The sequence below is a fragment of the Lygodium microphyllum genome, chromosome 21 (assembly GCF_053477565.2).
Source record: "Lygodium microphyllum isolate KBCC chromosome 21, Lygodium_microphyllum_v1.1.10, whole genome shotgun sequence".
Lineage (NCBI taxonomy): Eukaryota > Viridiplantae > Streptophyta > Polypodiopsida > Schizaeales > Lygodiaceae > Lygodium > Lygodium microphyllum.
Genome location: NC_141155.1, coordinates 29084792 through 29105278, shown reverse-complemented (window position 1 = coordinate 29105278; position 20487 = coordinate 29084792). Strand labels below are relative to the sequence as shown.

The window sequence follows — 20487 nt, the reverse complement described above, 5'->3', positions numbered from 1 at the left end:
ATCTTCACTAAGATAACCGTCCCTTTTACCCTTTACATTGACATGCCTTCTAAGAACTTGTTCCTCCCATTTGCTAGAGTTATCATAATCGAGAAGCAATGTAGCATACCTAGTGCTTGAAGAGTAAACCCAGAGTGATATGGTAGGCTCTTGATAGGGGCTTTGGCCAAAATTTTGTGGTAGTAATCCGGGTTGCAAAAAACCCGGATCACTTAGTAGGAGGTCTTACCATGAGAACTCTCGGGCAGTCTCTATCCCTTTACAAGAAGATTGAGATTCACAAGTGATTTGATAATTTTAAAACCATTACATAACTTGAGAATGTTCTTCGAAATTGGAATCGAAAGATGAGTTACTCTTGAGTAACTGAAATAAAAAGCACTATTTGAGTATCAATAGATACTTATCTTTGAAGATCTTGATATTTTGCTTGATGTTGCTAGGTAATCCTTGAACTTCCCTGGATCCTTCTACATCTGTAGTAGGCTTCAGAGATAATTTCAGAGTGATCAAGGTCACTATTGATGATGCCAATAAGAAAAAGATAAGGTTGCCAAGCTTTCTAAGTTCTTGGCTATGGCTTCCACTATTTAGGGTTTCAGACAGCCCTGTTTTTTTGCTGTAGCAGGAGCTTGGCGCAGCCATTTGAGCTGAAAATTGGATGGGGGATAGCCTATAGTATAGGCTTTAAATGCCCCATACAAGCAGTGCGAATCACAGCTTCCAGACGTCGTGCAAGCTGTAGGACTGCCACAGGGCACATCAGGGACAGCAAAGGCCGATTTTTGTAATGCTGGGCTCTGCGATGGACAATGTCGTGCTCTGATGCGATAGGGAGCTATGCTGGGAGCAGAGGAAGAGTTTCTCAGTAGACACCTTAAGCTGAGATTGCCTGTATGATGAGATCTGAGAGCTCCAGTGAGGATAGGTACAATCTGGCTATGGTGGCCAAGAAGAAGTGTGTGAAGATAGAGTAGGAGATGAACTCAACCAGTTGTCCTGAGCTGGGGTTGAGCTATGATAAGCTAGAGAAGTTGGAGAAAGGGCTAAACTGAGCTCACCATAGCTCTGATACCATGTTAAGAAACATGGATCTTGAACTCAGTTTAGCTATGGAGGCTTGAACTCGTAAGCAAGACACATGAAGAAGACTGATGATTAGATACAAACTTTTACTCAAGTGAATTAGGTTCCAAGATAGATTAGCTTGGACTCATAAACACAATCTTGAGTGGATAGAGTTACAAATTCTAAGTACAAAGTACAATAGCATTCATTCAAAATGGTGAACCAAGTACATGCTTTTATAGCTTTCCAACTTCTCCATTGTCCTCATTGCGCATATGGGATTCAGGATAGCTCTTCTTGGAGCCTACATCATTTGTCTATTTCTCAACACCCCCCCTCAAATGATGAGTCCCTACACTTGCTGGATTTTCCCCCCCCTTCATGATAACATGGCCCGGAATACTAGCTCATAGGCAGCCTAGTCAAGTTAAAGCTTGAGACTTTACATCTTGGCAAGGGTTCTACAAATCAAATTCACTAAGGAAAAGAAAGATCCACTATGGGAAAAACATATGAAAGATACAATGAAAGTTCTTCAAAACAATCTGTCAGAGTTGTTGATGGTAGTGGAAGCATATTCTTCTTCTTCTCTTTCTTCCATGTATTGGTTCTGGTGATGATCACTTTGCAATTGTTGGGCTCTCTTCTTGTGGAAACATTCACTGGCTACATGGCTATTCTTAACACAATAGTGACATGTAATCCGATCCTTGTTATTGTTGTTGATGAATCCTCGACCTCTTCCTTTGGGTCCAGTAGCTCCTTTAGTGTATAAGAGGTTTTCCCTTGGGCTAGTTTCTTTTACATCTTTGCTTTTAAACTTGCTTTCTTCATCAAGCAGTGAGTGCTCAATATCTTTGAGTGAGAGACTCGGAACATTACTTAGAGTGGACACAAGGTTCTCATATGGATCCTTGTTTACACTTGCAAGCAGTACGGCTATTGCTTCATCTTCATCAATATTCTTTTTAAGAGATGCAAGCTGAGTTTTTAAACTCTTAAACTTATTAATATGTATGGTCATAGAAGCATTGTCTTTGATATCGAGTTTATAAAACTGCATGAGAAGTTTTACCTTTGAATTATTTGCTTGAGTACCAAACATTCTATCAAGTTCCTCCCAGGCGGTTCTAGCATTTCTAATGCCAGATATATGATGTAGCACATCCCAGGCAATGATGCCTAGTGCCTTATTATTCATCTTCTTCCATTCTTTGGATTTGAACTGGTCTTCTTCAATGAACCCATCTTCATCATCTTCCTTCTTGTTATCTGCATCATCTTCAAACAAGTCCCACAAGTATTTCCGCATAAGATGGTACATGGTCTTCTCCTTCCAGGCATGGAAGCCTTCACCATTAAATTTTGCTATATGTTCTACTTCAGTCATCTTAGTAGGAGGTCTTACCATGAGAACTCTCGGGCAGTCTCTATCCCTTTACAAGAAGATTGAGATTTACAAGTGATTTGATAATTTTAAAACCATTACATAACTTGAGAATGTTCTTCGAAATTGGAATCGAAAGATGAGTTACTCTTGAGTAACTGAAATAAAAAGCACTATTTGAGTATCAATAGATACTTATCTTTGAAGATCTTGATATTTTGCTTGATGTTGCTAGGTAATCCTTGAACTTCCCTGGATCCTTCTACATCTGTAGTAGGCTTCAGAGATAATTTCAGAGTGATCAAGGTCACTATTGATGATGCCAATAAGAAAAAGATAAGGTTGCCAAGCTTTCTAAGTTCTTGGCTATGGCTTCCACTGTTTAGGGTTTCAGACAGCCCTGTTTTTTTGCTGTAGCAGGAGCTTGGCGCAGCCATTTGAGCTGAAAATTGGATGGGGGATAGCCTATAGTATAGGCTTTAAATGCCCCATACAAGCAGTGCGAATCACAGCTTCCAGACGTCGCGCAAGCTGTAGGACTGCCACAGGGCACATCAGGGACAGCAAAGGCCGATTTTTGTAATATTGGGCTCTGCGATGGACAATGTCATGCTCTGATGCGATAGGGAGCTACGCTGGGAGCAGAGGAAGAGTTTCTCAGTAGACACCTTAAGCTGAGATTGCTTGTATGACGAGATCTGAGAGCTCCAGTGAGGATAGGTACAATCTGGCTATGGTGGCCAAGAAGAAGTGTGTGAAGATAGAGTAGGAGATGAACTCAACCAGTTGTCCTGAGCTGGGGTTGAGCTATGATAAGCTAGAGAAGTTGGAGAAAGGGCTAAACTGAGCTCACCATAGCTCTGATACCATGTTAAGAAACATGGATCTTGAACTCAGTTTAGCTATGGAGGCTTGAACTCGTAAGCAAGACACATGAAGAAGACTGATGATTAGATACAAACTTTTACTCAAGTGAATTAGGTTCCAAGATAGATTAGCTTGGACTCATAAACACAATCTTGAGTGGATAGAGTTACAGATTCTAAGTACAAAGTACAATAGCATTCATTCAAAATGGTGAACCAAGTACATGCTTTTATAGCTTTCCAACTTCTCCATTGTCCTCACTGTGCATATGGGATTCAGGATAGCTCTTCTTGGAGCCTACATCATTTGTCTATTTCTCAACAAACGTCATGAGCATCATTCAGAAAAATCTGATGCTATTTTGGTCACTCGCGAACAAAGGGATTTTGATGCTGCTTTTGTTGCTCGCAAGCATCCCGCTTCATGTTTTCAGCAGGGTGGACGCCCTAATTAAGGTAGTAAATTTTCTCGCCTTGCTTATCCTAACAAACATTGTTCTTATTGTGATAAGAAAGGCCATGTGGCTTCTGATTGCTAGGCACGCCAATATGATGAGGAGCATGGAGTTACTACAAAGCAACCTCACTCGTCCAAAAGTTTTCCTCCTTGTGATTACTGTGCACATATAGATCATCCATCTCATCGTTGTTATAAACACAGATATGATGAAGAATGTTCTCGAGCTTATATTGTTCAACAAACTACAACTGATGATGATCAGACTCATCAGAAGCTCAATTTCGTCCATCATGATATCTCTCCAGAAAAGGTTCTTCATATTCATGATGGTTCTCTATTCATCGTTGATTCAGGTGCCACTGGAAACATGACATACCAATCGCAATGGCTTCACAATTATCATTCTCTTCCTGTCAAGAATTTTGTTTACCTTGCGGATTATACGACTTGTCAAGTCAAAGGAGTGGGTGATTTATATCTGGGGAGTGTTTCATCCACTAGAATATTAAGAGGAGTTCTTCATGTTCCAGATTTGCAAAGAAATCTTCTTTCTGTTGCTCGTCTAGTTGATCTTGGTTTGTTTGTTGGCTTTGATCATAATCAATGTCGTATAGAGAAAGACGGGCATACTATAGTAGTGGCTCCTCGACATGGTAATCTATTTGAGCTATCAATGAACGATACAGTTGCAAATGTTGTTACTGCCCCTGGAGATGCAAATCGCAAATAATGGCATCAACGATTTGCACACTCCGATTTTGCTAAAATTCTTGATCTTCATCGTCATGGTCTTGTGCAAGGTGGATCTTAAATCTCATCCATGTATGGGAATATGTGAGTACTGTGCACTTGGAAAACACCATCGTTCGCCTTTCCACACTTCTACTTCATCACATTCCTGTGCTCTCTTGGATTTGGTTCATACCGATATTTGCGATCCTTTTCCTTCCTCAAAGTCTTAATATCGATATTTTATAACTTTCATTGATGATTTCTCACGGTACACACATTTCTATCTTCTTTGACATAAGTCTGAGGCTTTATCTATATTTAAACAATTCAAGATAAGTGTGGAGCTTCAAACTGGATTCTCTATAAAGACGCTTCGTAGTGACAATGGCGGTGAATATATATCCAATCTATTTGATGACTTTTGTAAGGATCAAGGTATTCATCATGAGTTTACAGTTCCTTATTCTCCTCAGCAAAATGGTGTTGTTGAGTGCAAAAATCGCACTATTCTTAATGCTATACGTTGCATGCTTATACACTCTGGTTTGTCTCGAAAGTTTTGGACTGAAGCACTTCTAACAGCTGTTTTTATTCAAAATCATCTTCCAACTACTGCACTTGCTGGTAAAATTCCTATAACAATCTGGACAGCGAAGACACCTTCAGTCTCTCACTTTCGCGCATTTGGCTGCATTGCTTATATTCATGTGCCCAAGGACACTCAACATAAGTTGGATCCTCCAGGTTTGAAGGTTATTTTTCTTGGTTATTCAAATCATTCCAAAGGTTACAAACTTTATGATCCTTCTCCTCAAAAGGTTATCATTAGTCGTGATGCTATATTTGATGAGAAGACTATGGGTGGCACATGGTCGTCAGATGTTTCGGATGATACACAGTCTTTGCTTAGTACATTTCCTTACTTGCTTTGTGATTCTACTAATTTTGATGATCGTAAACCTCCTTCACCTCCAAAGAAGATTGATGAAAATTTGGAGATCTATGTCGATCTTCCTATTGAGATAGAGCATGGATTCTATTCTATTGAATATGATGTCTTTGATGATGCTATGTCTGTCCAAGAGGATCCAATATCATATATGGAAGCTATCAATTCGTCTAAAAGGGATCAATGGCAAGAAGCTATGCAACGTGAGTACGATTCTTTAATCTCAAAAAGTACATGGATTCTTACTGAATTCCCCCCAAATCGTGTTCTTATCAAATGTAAATGGGTTTATAAAACCAAGACCAAAGCTGATGGCTCGTTTGATAAGTTCAAAGCACGACTTGTTGCAAAAGGTTACTCACAGATTGCACGAGTAGATTATCAAGAAACATTTTCTGTCATTGTGCGCTCCACAACTGTTTGTATGATTTTGACTTTTACAACACTATTTGATCTAGAAATTCACCAAATGGATGTTAAAATGGCTTTTCTCAATGGAGATCTTGACGAAGAAATCTATATGGAGCAACCTGAAGGTTTGATGATTGCAGGAAAGGAGCATCTTGTATGCCAGCTTCATCGTGCATTATATGGATTGAAGCAAGCCTCTCGTGCTTGGTATATTAAGATTGATCAGTTCCTCACTGTTGCATGTTTTGCTGACCCAAATCTTTACATCAAAAGGGAGGACAAATATTTTATTATTCATGCTCTATATGTTGATGATACTATTCTTGTGTCAAATAATATTGCTTTCTTGGATGCTATGAAGAAGCTTTTATCGACTACATTTGAAATGGTGGATCTTGGTGAGATACATTCTTGTTTGGGTATTCAAGTTCAACGACACCGACAACAAGGCACAATTTTCCATTGTTCAAATAACGGGCCATCAGTAATCAGAGAATTGTCATTCATCACATCAATAGGTTGAACTGGGCAAGACAGGTTGCCCAAAACAATATCAAATAATTCGTCACCTTCAAGAATTTGCATCATCTTTGCTTTCCACCCAGAAAAGCCTTGTCCTTGGAAGAAGGGAACCAAACATTGGCCAGACCAATATCCGTTAACAATTACACAATTGACCATGCCTGTATCTCGAGAGAAAACAAATAAGATGAGAACGCAGAATCTGCAAACCATAAACAAGACGAGCGTAGTTGAGATGCATGACAATCAAAATAGGGAGATGCACGTAAGAACGACGAAAAGTATTGAGTGACTAAAAAGATTTAGTAGTAACACTCAATCACTGCAAGAAGACCCCTAAAGAAGACGAACGTGCAGATGGTGAGAGTATGGTAGAGGGCAATGATGAGGAAAACCCACAGGAATGTGTAGAGGAGCCTCTTCCACACAGTAGGCACGACGTTGAGGACCCTGCAGTAAGATAGAGACTTCTGAGTGTACACGCAGGCGACGCTATACACAACAGCAGCCGTGGAGAGGAGGGAGAAGCCGAGCGCACGAGAAGAAGGTAGGTAACGAAGAAGAGGAGGAGGCGGGCCCATTCGTGGCCGAGGTCCTCCTCGACGCGGGCATCAACAGCAGCGGAGTGCGATGGGTCTGAGATGAAGGCCTCGTCATGGCGGATCTTATGGACGATGGGGCCAGAGACGAGGTGGTGGGCAAGGAGCATAAAGGAGAGGGGGAGGATGAGAGTCGCGGCGAGGGCTGAAAAGAGGGGAGCATGAACGCAAAGCAGCCTCTGCGACTCTGCGAGGATGCCTCCGAGACGCCGCTGCAGCAGCGCCATAGGGGTTTCATCTCCCTCCTCCATCTCTTTCTCTCAAGGCCCTCTCTCCTCATCCTCATCCACAGGCGACATCAGCACGAAACGGCAACCACAAAGAAGGATAAGATAATCTTATACTTTTATCAAAACCTTAAAACCCTAAGGTTAACCACTCTATAGTAGACAGGAGTTCATATGCAACATATCAATCTTTGCTTTTGAAAAGAAAGCCAAAGCATTAGAATCTTCCGGGTGGGAGTGCTTTAAAGATTAATATGATGAAGTGGGAGTGCTACTTTGAAGATCTTTTGTGGGTTTTTCACCTTTTTTGTGTCAATTTGGTGGATTTTCAATATTTCTTCTTCATGGAGATAGTGTGTCTCCCAAAACCGAAGTGTTGTAGTATTCATCCTTATCAGTATATTAGTTAGTGATGGGTGTTTGGAATCAAGACAAAATATTGATGTGAAGAGATAGTGGTTGTTGAAGAAGTTGACAAATGATCCATGGAAGTGTGAAGAAATGAGAAGGAGGATATGAAGTTTTTCTTGAAGATTACAATGGAAGTTTATTATGGTTCTTTGGTTCGCGAGAGCTCACCAATTTAAGTGTGGGAGGAATGATAGCCTCAATTTTGTCATAAAAAAGGCTAAAAGATTTGGGATCTACATCGACAAGTTATTCACTTTATCAAAAATGTTTGTGATATTGTATCTAAGTTGTACTTCATTGATATATATTTTTACCATTGTAAATGCTTGGCTTGGAGCTATAAAAGCCATTGCATATGTTCTTTTATTTTAAAAACCTTAGGAATCTTGCCTAGAATACATGCAACACATAAGGGCTTCAACCTTTGCTTTTGTATGGTCAAAATATTTGATTTAATAAAGGTTCAAAAGGGTGCAATTGGGGTTCTTGGAAAAAAGTGGTTGAGGAGGTTGGAGCACGGCAGATTGTGGTGCCTCTTTAACTTCCCTCTTCCCTCTTTTCAAAACTCTCTTTGTCCATCCTTCTTCTTGCTCTTCTTTTGTGCTACAACTATGGATCTTGAGTGTGTAGAGGAAGAGGAGGAACCTCCTGATCTTGTTTCTTGATTGGTGAGGGTGTGTCTTGAGTCTTTTGTGTGTGTGTATTCATGGCAAGAGAGGCGTGTTTGCAGGTTTCATGGTGAGGAGCAAAGCTCCAAGCATATACTTTGCTGCTCGGTACCCTGGTTTTATGCTTGTTAGAGTGCTGGGTGAGAGCCAGTCAAGAAGGCGTTGTGGGTATTGGTGGCAATCCTCTCCCATGGAAGGCAAATAAAAACTTTGGGTAGTTGGGTAGAAAAGCATGACTACTACCTCCTCGTAGTTGACTCCAAGTTAAACAAACCTACTTGCCTACTTTTTCAACTAAATCTCTACCTTTGTGCATTTGTGGATACAAATTCTCATGCCTGGGACTAGACATGTCTTTTCCATGTATTGATGGACTCTCTTTGGATAGTAATCTCTTGGTAGAGATGATCTAGAATGTAGATGTTCAAGAGCTTCAAATCTAAATAGGTATTTCTTCTTCTACTATGTTCTTGCTATAAAACATACTAGAGATAGATTATCTAGAATATAGATGTTGAATTAACTCTGGCACGGGAATAGAACTATAGAAACTAGCTACTTTTGAATCATCTTTGACATGGGAATAAATGATAGTGTAATATATGAGCTTGGTACAATTGTGTTGCATGTAACTAGGACTACATGGTCATCTCCCTGTGTGGGTTTTCTACTGCTGGAGATGACCCTGAAAACTCTTGGTTATTGACCTTTATCTGCGGTGCAAATGTTAGCTCCATAGAATATGAGAGAGACGTGTTATTAGTAGACACCAATTTTAAGAAAGTAGAGAATATATTGGTTTAGACCTATGTGCAGGAAGCAATGCTTGGGGGAAAGGGGACTCAGAGATATGTATCATAATACATGAAGACCAACTTGCATAAAGTCAAGAAATCCAGCTACATTATCTATTTTGGTGGAGACTATGACAAGCATAAAGTCAGGTATGAAATGTTTGAATTACTTTTTCAAGATGCATAAACACTTTTGTCTGATATCATAATGGATTCATACATTATAGATGTACATACTAATGGCCTAAAGTAACGGAGAAGTGTTTGGCATGCATCAAATAGCACAATCTTCGAATAATTGAGTGATATGATTGTTTTTAACCAACATCTATTGTACCACTTAGCACAATCTTTGGATAACTAAGTGATGATTATCCTAATTGGTACTTCTTTGTTATGGTAGGGAATATACTTCAACAGGGTACATGGATATGGTTGAACTTTGAGGTCTAAAAACAAGTTGTACATTTTGACTAGAGGTAAGATTTGTTTGGAGGATGTAGGGCTAGCTACATACATTCCTTTAGAACTCAAAATCAACTTCATCATAGTTTGCTATCTATGAGTTGCAGGTTTGTTCACAAGATCAAATTAGAACATATCATGATGCAGCAATCATTAGTTCCTTGTTATAATTTGGCTCATTTTGAAAATGATCACGCAAAAAATTTCATTAATCATACTTATCTGTGTTCCTTTGAATTTAAGAAATCATTTCTTTGGTTGTGGCTTCTTTTGTTTCAGGCATATTAAAACTGGCATATGTTCTAGAAACATCTTCATCCATAGCTATGTTAGAAGTAACATCTATGTTAAAAACATCCTCTTTTGTTTTAGATATATTAGAAGTAGCATTTATGCCAAAAACATCACCAATTTTTTTCTAGTCGTAAGTGGGATCTTGTGTACTTTTTTGCTACATCAATGGTTGCTAGTTCTATATCATCCAAACGAAAAGGGGTATGTATGATGCAAGTAACTTCATTGGCATGTATGAGATCGTGAGATGTAGCATCCTCATAGGTTGCTACACTAATGGTTACTGCTTCTATGAAATATCTAGAAGCTGGTTATGACTCTACAAGAAGTATATCATCTGTAGGGACATACTCCTCCCTAGAAGTATCTTCTTCAATGTTTGGACTAACTAACTACAATGCTATACCCAGGGATTTTGGAAATACACATCTAAATTTTGGTTTGTGTAGTAGCATTCTCCACAATGGGAGATACAAAACATTTAATTATTTCATTTTGTTGGCATCAATAGCTTAATTATATCATTTTGTTTTAGTGTAAATGTTAGTATCGATAGTTGCAATTCGTTATGATGTGGTAGTGTTTGTTTTGAATTAGTCAAGAACTTAGCATCAATAGCAATTAGCTATGCTAGGGTAGTGTTTGGTTTTAACTGCCACCTTGTTGTACCAGCCAACACAATCTGTATAAGTCAGTGATTATCATACTAGCTGGTACTTACTGGCTAGGGTGAGGAACATGCTTCAACACGACATAGCGATATAGTTGGACCTTGAGGTTGAAAAACTAGATGGTGCATAGTGACTGGAGAATTATTCTTGACCCTCATTTGTCTAAGAATGAAGAGCTTTTTTAAAATAGATACTTTTGACATTGCAAGTCAAGCTTCATCACCATCAATCAATGTTGTGTGATTATACTGGAGATTTCTTGGTCAAGCTTTGCCTTTAATCAATGCTTGCACCTCTAGAAAAGTAGTGGGGTACAAGAGTTTTAAGGTGAGGTGTCATTTGAACAGATGTCTCTCCTAAAACACATCAATAATAGCAATCCACAAATGTGTAATGATGTTGGATATGTGGCCTAGTGTGCTAGAAAATGGAGAGTTTGTTGGCTAGATGATAACATCAGCACTCCAAAATGGTGTAGTAGCTAGGCATTCTCCATGATGAGACATACGCCATGTTTGAACTCCTTTTTAAGGATACATAGAAATTTCTTAGTTATATCACGATATATTCATATACTAATGTACATGTTGTTGGCCATAAGTTGTAGAGAAGTATCTTACTTGCACTTATCATGTTGTCATAGGACTTAGTCAAATTGGTGAAGTTGTAGAGAAGTTTCTTACTTGTACTTGACATGTTGGTAGGACTTAGTCAAAGATGCTATGGGTTTCTTGTATTGTTTGACTACTACAGCATAAAAGCGACTTCAAGGGGATGCTTACTCATGGAAGAGAGATTTTCTTTGTTTACCTTTGAAAGAGATGCTCTAGAGTTCTACTACGATTCATGCTTAATTATTTCATTTTGCTTTAGTGAAAAAGTTAGCATCAGTTGAAATTAGTTATGTTGGGGTAGTGTTTCTTTTTTATCGGAATCTATATGTGCTAGTTAGCATAATCTATATAAGTCAATGATGATTATACTAGTTGGTACTTCCTAGTTAGGGTGAGGAACATCCTTCAACACAACATAGAGATACGACCAGGACCCTGGGTTGAAAAACAAAATGGTGCATAATGAATTAAGAAATGTTCTATAACCCCATTGGTCTATGTGAAGAGCTTATTCTAAAGAGATGCTTTTAACATTACAAGTCAAGCTTCACCATCAATCAATGTTGTGTGATTATACTACAGGTTTCTTGGTCAAGCTTTGCCTTTAATCAATGCTTGCACCTCTAGAAAAGTACTGGGGTACAAGAGTTTAAAGGTGAGGTTTCATTTGAATAGATGTCTCTCCTAAAACACATCAGTAGTAGCTATCCACAAAGGTTTAATGATGTTGGATACACAGTCGAGTGTGCAAAAAATGTAGAGTTTGTTGGCCAGATGATGATATCAACACTTCAAGATGGTGTAGCAGTTGGGCATTCTCCATTATGAAAGGTATGAAATATTTGAATATATTTTTAAGGATATATAGACACTATTTAGTTATATCACAACGGATTCATATAGCCCTAAGTTTTAGAGAAACATCTTACTTGCACTTATCGTGAAGTTGTAGGACTTGGTCAAATTAGTGAAGATGTAGAAAAGTGTCTTACTTGTACTTAACATGTTGTGGTAGGACTCAATCAAAGATGCTATCGATCTCTACTATTGTTTGATCACTACATCATAAAAGCTACTTCAAGGATGCTTGCTCATAGAAGAGAGCTTCAAAGATGCCTCCTCATGGAAGAGAGCACTTGAAGATGGGACTCGATTCAGAGTTTTTTTCCTAGAAGAGGATGAAGAACATCATGAAGCATCTAAAGATGCTCATCTCAAGTCTTGGTTTGAATCAGTATGCCATCAAGCCAAATGAGTAAGAGTTTCTTATGTATGAAATGATGGAAAATTGTATTGCTATGAGTGTTGTCTGTGGCCTTATTTAGTGTACAAAGTTGTTGTTATTCCCTCTAAGAGGGTTTGAACTATTTCTTTTTCATATTTAGACCAATGATGGTTGCATATGACACTTTAAAAGTGATATACCCATAAGAGGATGTCTTCAATAATGGGCAAAGGGAAAAATATTTTTGGACTCGAGGCTTTGATCCGTATTGGCGCTGTTGCTAATGATACATTATTGTGAACAAAGTGTGATTAGTTTGGTTAACCATATGCATTAATGTGGTAATGACCTACATGAATTGCTCTATCTTAGGGTAAATTTGATGTATCTTGTGTAGAAGTGAGACTTCAAGGCAATGCATGAGGGCTTATCATTGTAGAGATGCTTTATATTGTGTCCACCATTTCCACCAATGTAATTGGAGTAGTCTATTCTATTATTTTTACTATGAATACATTGATACATGTCAATCTCACCTTGATCATCCAGTCACATTGGCAATAACTATTCTTGTCACGTGACCTTGGGTAGAATGTGAAAAAAAAATATAATTTTATAAACATAAATATATTTATTTATGGCTTTATATTTATATTCACATATAAAGCCATAAAGGCTAATATATTATGATAATGCTTTATTGTGTAAACTTTTACACATTGGTCCTCAAAGTCCACTTTTCATTACAACTATACCACTACTAAAACTACCCATGCATGAGTACAAATTATCTTTTCCATTTTACTAATTAACATGTATCATAAATTTGTTGAAACTATTAGTACTAAATAAGAATATTTTGTTGTATTAATGGTTACAACTAGTTTTCTTGTATAGGAAAATTTTACTATATCTATGGTTTCATCTAGTTTTCTTATCTAGGAATATTTTACTAGATCAACTAAGAATTTTAAAAATTTTCTATATTGAAATATTTACTAGATCACTAACATAAAGTGTTCCTCTTTTACTGGTTAAGACTTTTTCTAGATACTTTGATAAGTATCTAGAAAATCTCTCTTTTTTTACTATATGGAAAAGTGTTTAAAGTTCCTTGTGAGAAGATGTTGGTTTGTAGGATTTACAGCTCCTAGCTAACATTCCCCAAGAATTCGAAGTCCACCTTGTCATGGTAGTCGCCCTCATATGTGAATTGATGCATGCATGCAGAGATCATTAGTAATCATCATCAATAGCATGAATGAATTGATCAATTGTACAAGTAGAACAACAATCAGAGCTAGAGTCTTAGGCATGGAGATATATATGTATATATATATATATATATATATATATATATATATATATATATACCTTATGTAGTAGGCCGCGGCACAATTGTTAGGCACCAGCTTGATCTGCATGTTGATGCTGCCAAACAAGAACTTGTTCTTTGAAGCGAACCCAGATTAAGCTAATTCACCATATCCCAATGCACCATCATCACCACGCCAAAAACATACATATTAGCCCCAATAATATTGATCAACTAGCTGATGATCATTATTATGATGATGTATGATGTTGCACACAATAAATTTCTAACATTTTCCCCAACGTGAAAAGAGGCTCTCTAACCACCTTCGTTTTCCTTATAGTGTTCAATATCATGTATACTGACCAACCCCTTCGTTTGGGGGGTGGGGGCTGGCAGCCTCTTCCTCCTAGTAGCCACACCTTGCTATGTATGTGATCCCTCCCTCACCTAGCTACAGGTAGTTAGGAACAAGGGGCTGCTACCGGCTGGGGGCAGGCAACCCTTCGCTCCCAACAACCACCACAAGGAACTCTAAACCATTTTCTATATAGCAAAAAAAAAAACTAAATAAATTAGAGCATATCTAGCAAAAGTCTCAACTAGTAAAAATTGAATGTTTTCCTAGATATGTATATAGTAAAATCTTTACTAGATAGCAAAATCTATCTAAAGAATTTACAATATAGCTATTTGATTGAGTAGAAAAATTGCAAAGATTGCTAGTTAGCAATTCCCTACAATTTATGACTTTTTCAAATAACTATATAGTAAATTAATACAATAATTTTTATATCTAGTTAAAAAATCTAAATAAATTTTAATACATACATAAACTAACAAAACTACCATTTTTAAATTGATTTTAACTAGATATAACTCTATCTATCTAGTAAACTCCTCTTTTCAAGTTCATGGAAATGATTAATCACCATACAAATGATCTTACTTTAGATGTAATAATACAATCAATTGTATAATGCATAAATATTAAAGAATCGATGAAGAGAAATTATAAAAATAAGTTTACATATCATAAATTGAAGTTTTCACAAGAAGTTTTAATATAAAATTTTCACTCTAATAGGAGTACATCATCAAGACTTAGTGCATTGTTCACACTTCTCGTAATAACAATTTTTTTTGTATAAATAAATCAATCTACAATAAGATTTTTAATCACAAAAGCATTTTACTCTTTAAAATCTCTTACAACGGTGACACCTCTCTTTATGATGTTGAAAGATGATTTCAATTATAAATATAACTCATCAATATTTTGAATGACAAAAAACTTAATTAGTATGGTCTCTTGATCTTCATCAATATATGTTTTGATCTACATAAGTTGAAGAGACATAAAGGGTAAGAAACACAATCCAATATTACCACTTATAATCTATAATTGATAAATGTTGTGATATAAGTATAAACTTATACGACATAACCATTATGTATAAATAAGAAACAATTTCAAAATGTTATCCATACAATTGGTAGCTATAATCCTTAGTTATAAAGTAAATATGATAGTAAACATTTATAACATATTGATGTAGTCATAAGATGAGATGATTGAACTCTTTCATGTTGTGACAAAGAATGAGATCTTCCAGAATCTTGGATAGAACTAAGCCCCTACATTATGATCAATATATATATCAATTTAAAGTTCTAATCTCAATTAAAAGGACAATAATTTTTCATAAGAGCACGCACATTTTTCTTTCTTTTTGTTCTCGTGACTTATCTTTCTACTTTCACTATTGAATTGCATTTTTTCAGTCACCTTCAAAATACCATCACTATTTTAGATAACTACACTTCATACAAAAGACTTATAAAGATAAAAGGAAATACTTAACTTGGAAATGTAAAACTGTCATGCGTGTATGATTACTTTTTCTCGCAGCAACAATCTCTACATTCTCATATTGCAAATCCTTAATGATATCATCCTCATGATCAGTATGTATCACCTAAAAAAAATATTTTATAAATATAAGTAAATATTTATTCTATATATACAAATTGTAAAGATATCAAATCTTTTTAGAGTTATTTAATAGCTTCATAAACGATGTCCTTTTTGATAGCAAAGAATCATACAATATATAAGAAAGCTATCAATATCATCTATGACTACTTTAAAGATGAAATATAGGGGTTATGCATTTCAAAAATGGTTGTACCTCATTATAATAAACAACTTGATCCTCAAATTGCGGTGGATACACATCCTCTTCTGTATCCTATATATTTTTATTATTTCATATAAATCATTGTATGACATGTTCATATTTTGCAAGCTCAATATTCAAAGACATAAAAGGAAGTACACACCATTATAGTCATATTGTTTTCTTCTACTGTCTCATGGGATGTAACTACATCACAAGAATTATTTGCTTCGTATAACTTTTTCTGTAGAATCAATGAATTTTACATATTCAAGTATAAAAATAAAAAAATAAAATATTATTAAAAAACATCACTCACACTTTCTTAAATAAGTTCATTATCCAATATATTTTTTTCATGGATATTAGTCTCTACTTGCTCTTGAAAGCTTTCCTCCTCTTTTGCATAATAAGAATCTCAGGTCTCGTAATGTACTTTCCCTACATGTAGAAGGAAAATGTGCATTAAATATGAAATTCAACTCTTACGAAATCACAATATAGAAGTAAGGTAAATGACTTAGTGGAAATAGACCCGTTGCTTTTGCTTTTGCCTTTTGATTCTTTCAATGTGCATCCAAAGCTAGATATTTCATAGAAGCAGTAACCATTAGTGTAGCAACCTACGAGGATGCTACATCTCAGGATCTCATACATGCCAATGAAGTTATTTGCATCATACATACCCCTGTTTGTTTGGATGATATGGAACTAGCAGCCATTGATGTAGCAGAAAAGTACAAAAGATCCCGCTTATGAATAGAAAAAATTTGGTGATGTTTCTGGCATAAATGCTACTTCTAATATATCTAAAACAAAAGAGGATGTTTCTAACAATATAGATGTTACTTTTAATATAGCTGTGGATGAAGATGTTTCTAGAACATATGCCATTTTTAATATGGATGAAACAAAAGAAGCCACAACCAAAGAAATGATTTATTAAATTAAAAGGAACACAGATAAGTATGATTAATGAAAGGTTTTGTGTGATTATTTTCACAATGAGCCAAATTATAACAAGGAACTAATGATTATTGCATCATGATATGTTCTGATTTGATCTTGTGAACAAATCTACAACTTCAGTCAGAGATAGCAAACCGTGATGAAGTTGATTTTGAGTTCTCAAGGAATGTATCTAGCCAGCCCTACATCCTCCAAACAAATCTTACCTCTAGTAAAAATGTACCACTTGTTTTTGGACCCTCAGAGTTCAACCATATCCCTATACCCTGTTGAAGTATATTCCATGACATAACCAAGAAGTACCAATTAGGATAATCATCACTTAGTTATCCAAAGATTGTGTTAAGTGATACAATAGATGTTGGTTAAAAACAATCATATCACTCAGTTATTCGAAGATTGTTCTAATTGATGCACGCCAAACACTTCTCCATTACTTTAGGCCATCAGTATGTACATCTGTAACGTATGAATCCATTATGATATCAGATAGAAGTGTCTATGCATCTTGAAAAAGTAATTCAAACATTTCATACCTGACTTTATGCTTGCCATAGTCTCCACCAAAATAGATAATGTAGTTGGCTTTCTTGACTTTATGCAAGTTGGTTTTCATGTATTATGATACATATCTCTGAGTCCCCTTTTCCCCAAGCATTTCTTCCTGCACATAGGTCTAAACCAATATATCCTTTACTTTCTTAAATTTGGTGTCTACTAATAACACCTCTCTCTCACATTCTATGGAGCTAACATTTGCACCCTAGATAAAGGTCAATAACCAAGAGTTTTCAGGGTCATCTCCAGCAGTAGGAAACCCACATAGGGAGATGACCACCTAGTCCTAGTTGCATGCAACACAATTGTACCAAGCTCATATATTACACTATCATTTATTGCCATGCTAGAGATAATTCAAAAATAGCTAGTTTTTATAGTTCTATTGCCATGCCAAAGTTAATTGAACATCTACATTCTAGATAACCTATCTCTAGTATATTTTATAGCAACAACATAGTAGAAGAAGGGATACCTATTCAAATATGCACTACAAGGAATTGGGCAATTAGCGACGCCGATTAGCGACGGCGGATATCGGCGTTGCTATTGGCATCGCTATTGGCGTCGCTATGGGCGTCACTATTTGCGTCGCTATTTTCGTCGCATTTGCGACGCAAATAGCGATGCCAATAGCGACGCCGCAGGAAAAAAAACGCGGCCGAAACCCGAGCGCCGTTTTCATTTCTTTTGTTTCGCCTTTTGAGAGTGAGAGCGAGGGAGAGAGCGAAGGCTTTGTGAGAGAAGAAGAGGAAGAGACTTGCTGCCGTCGCCGCCGCCGCCGCCGCCGCCGCGACCGACGTTGTTCGCGAAGGAGAGGAGGAGCCCTCGTTGCAAAGAGAAGCCACCCACGCTCGCCATATCTCATTGGTGAGTCTCCCTCTCTCTTTATTTTGCTTATTGAAGGTTTAAATCATTCTCTTTTGCTTGTTTAGGAGAGGAAATGAAAGAGAATGAGGGGGAGAGGGAGAGAGAGGGAGAGAAGAGAGGGAGAGGGAGAGGGAGAGAAAGAGAAAGAGAGGGAGAGTGCATTGTCTCTCTCTCTCTCCCTTTTGCTTGTTTAATGTTTAAATTACTTTCTTTTTTGCTTGTTTAGGAGAGGAAACGAGAGAGTAAGAGAGAAAGAGAGGGAGAGGGAGAGAAAGAGAAAGAGAAAGAGAAATAGAGGGAGAGGGAGAGGGAGGGGGAGGAAATGAGAGAGGGAGAGAAAGAGAAAGAGAGGGAGAAGGAGGGAGAGTGCATTCTCTCTCTCCCTCTCCCTTTTGCTTATTTAATGTTTAAATCACTTTATTTTTTGCTTGTTTAGGAGAGGAAATGAGAGAGAAAGAGAGTGAGAGGGAGAGGGAGGGGAAGTAAATGAGAGAGGGATAGAAAGCGAAAGAGAGGGAGAGTGCATTGTATCTCTCCCTCTCCCTTTTTCTTGGAGGATGTTTAAATCACTTTATTTTTTGCTTCTTTAGGAAATGAGAGAGAAAGAGAGATAGAGAGGGAGAGGGAGAAAAAGAGAAAGAGAGGGAGAGGGAGAGGGAGGGGAAGGAAATGAGAGAGGGAGAGAAAGAGAACGAGAGGGAGAGGGAGAGGGTGAGAGAGAGTGTGTGCATTCTCTCTCTCACGACGGGTTTGGTTGTTTGTTGTTTGAATCACTTTCTTTTTTGCTTGTTTAGGAGAGAGGGAGAGGGAGGGGAAGGAAATGAGAGAGTAAGAGAGAAAGAGAGGGAGAGGGAGAGAAAGAGAAAGAGAGGGAGAAGGAGGGAGAGTGCATTCTCTCTCTCCCTCTCCCTTTTGCTTGTTTAATGTTTAAATCACTTTATTTTTTGCTTGTTTAGGAGAGGAAATGAGAGATAAAGAGAGCGAGAGGGAGAGGGAGGGGAAGGAAATGAGAGAGGGATAGAAAGAGAAAGAGAGGGAGAGTGCATTGTATCTCTCCCTCTCCCTTTTGCTTGGAGGATGTTTAAATCACTTTATTTGTTGCTTGTTTAGGAAATGAGAGAGAAAGAGAGATAGAGAGGGAGAGGGAGAAAAAGAGAAAGAGAGGGAGAGGGAGAGGGAGGGGAAGGAAATGAGAGAGGGAGAGAAAGAGAACGAGAGGGAGAGGGTGAGGGTGAGAGAAAGAGAGAAAGAGAGGGAGAGGAAGAGAGAGGGAGAGAAAGAGAGGGAGAGGGAGGGGAAGGAAATTTAAGATAATAGACTTATTGATAATGGTATGCAATGTGCTTTGCCATGGGCCACGTACATTGGTAACTCTTTAAGATGGCTTAAAAATGGTCAATTTCTTTATGAAGTCCAAGTAGGGGATCTAATTGTGATATGCATAATTCATTGTTTTTGTATTAACTTTATAGGCATGCCAAATTAGAAATCATGCCAACTAGTCAACGGAAGGACTAAAAGAAAATGATACCCTAGCTAATGGTCATTAAGGTACTTCATTAAAATGAACCCAAAAGTATTGTTATAGAAGAAGAAACCCTTAAATTGAGTATAGGATAATTTCTCTCAGGTCTTATGACTATGAGTAGAATTGATTGAAATAAATTTTATTACTATAGTTATAAAATTTCATAGATGGCGCGCATTAATTTTAAAATGGATTACTTATACTCAAAGCCGAGATATAACAAATAATTATTTACCGGGACAAACAAATCCTTGAGCATGATACAAGGCCGAGATATAACATCGGAAAATCTCTCAACTACTATATACAATGCAAGATTTATGGTCAACTTGCAACTTGACGTACATCTCCATAAAGGTATCCATTTAAGCCTCGTTTGCTGTAATGTAGATAAGATGGCAAATGAAGGTCTTATTGTTCAAGACCGCGAGACGTATCTTAATCAGCGTGTCCCATGTCCTTGCTCTCAATGCAAGTTGGCAATTAGACGAAAATGCCGATTGTCTATAGAATACGTACGACGATTTGGCGAGTTTCAATCTGAGATCATTGATCAGGCGATTGCCGATTTTCAGCAAATGATAATTTGAAGTTAGAATTTTTCATGCATTGTACTCTCAAGCTAATTGAAAACCATACACAATAAGATTGGGTCTTGTTGGCAAATTTTCTATCCAGGGGGGTGATGTCTCGACCCAAGGGGG

The 20487-nt window shown here is 37.3% G+C and overlaps 1 pseudogene; it reads right to left on the bottom strand.

The window, feature by feature from the left end:
- The window catches only part of LOC148017852 (uncharacterized), a 51448-nt pseudogene extending 44227 nt beyond the window's left edge, over positions 1–7221 (bottom strand).
- Between the last annotated feature and the right edge of the window lie 13266 nt (positions 7222–20487).